The 1185-nt window shown below is 37.0% G+C and overlaps 1 pseudogene; it reads left to right on the top strand.

The window, feature by feature from the left end:
• LOC101298680 overlaps positions 1 to 1185 on the top strand; it is a 4868-nt pseudogene that overhangs the window by 3063 nt on the left and 620 nt on the right.

Below are 1185 nucleotides of genomic sequence, written 5' to 3'. Positions count from 1 at the left end.
GAGAGAGAGAGAGAAAGCGATCTCGCGCTCGCGTTTCAGAGAGGACCGACGGCGTTGTTTCAGACGGCGATTTCGAGCCAATTTCCGTCGCGGATTTCCGGTGGCAGCATAACCTCTCTTCCCGTAGCAGAATTACGTAGTAAATGGAGCTAGATCGGGCTTTGGTTTGCTCTTCGGTTCCTACTCGGTTTGAATCTCTTTAATTCTTTTTTTCTTTATGTTTTTAGTTGAATTATAGGTCGCTTCTTGAATGCGCTTCGTTTGCATGTTGTTTCAAAAATTTCTGGATTTTTTGGACTTGTTACTGGGGGTAGTAATGTTTATGATCTATGTCTTATTGTTGTTTTTAATGTTTTTTCTGTGCTTTTTTTTTTGCACTTCTAGCATATTACTTATGTTTTTCAGTCTGTTTTTGTAGAAATTGACATTTACTGGGGGTAGTAATATTATGATCTGTGTGTTTTTGTTTTTTAATTGTGGTTAGTTGTTGTTTTTATTGCTTATTGTTTGTACTTCTAGCATATTACTTATGTTTTTCAATCTGTTTTTGTAGAAATTGACATTTACTGGGGGTAGTAATTTATGGACCTGTGTGTTTTTGTTTTTTTTGCAGGTGCACTGTTGGTTCTTTGTGTGTTCAATTTGTTTTTTCTGGCAATGGCTTTGTCCTTCTGCTCAATGAGCTCATGAATTATTCAGACCTTATTCAATCCATCCGAAAACGATTTAAGTTTTCGTCCAATGATTCTTTTCACCTTGAGTATTCATCACCTGCATGTTCTTCCGTCTATTTAGATAATGCATATGATTTTAAGATGCTCTTCTGCTGTGCAAAAATTTATCATTTGGATAATGTAGTAGTGATAGTAGTCAAGGATGTCGGGAAAAGTTGTTCATCAACTAGTGTAGTGGTTGATGATTGTGCTGAGATGATAGATGAGAATGACTATCTAGGTGATGCTTTTAAAGATGGACCTCAGAAGTTTTTTTGTCGGATGAATGGGGTTCATATTTGTCACATGCTGGGCAGAAGTTTGAGAGCATTGCAGACTTTAGAGATAAACTAAGGAAGTTTGCTGTTCAAAGTGGTTTCCATTATGTGCTATCTAGGAATGATTCAATTTACGTTAATGCTGTTTGTGCAAATCGTGATGTTGACCACTGTGGCTGGGAAGTACTTGGATT

The sequence above is a fragment of the Fragaria vesca genome, linkage group LG2 (assembly GCF_000184155.1).
Source record: "Fragaria vesca subsp. vesca linkage group LG2, FraVesHawaii_1.0, whole genome shotgun sequence".
Taxonomy (NCBI): domain Eukaryota; kingdom Viridiplantae; phylum Streptophyta; class Magnoliopsida; order Rosales; family Rosaceae; genus Fragaria; species Fragaria vesca.
This window is presented reverse-complemented; position numbering and strand designations above follow the sequence as displayed.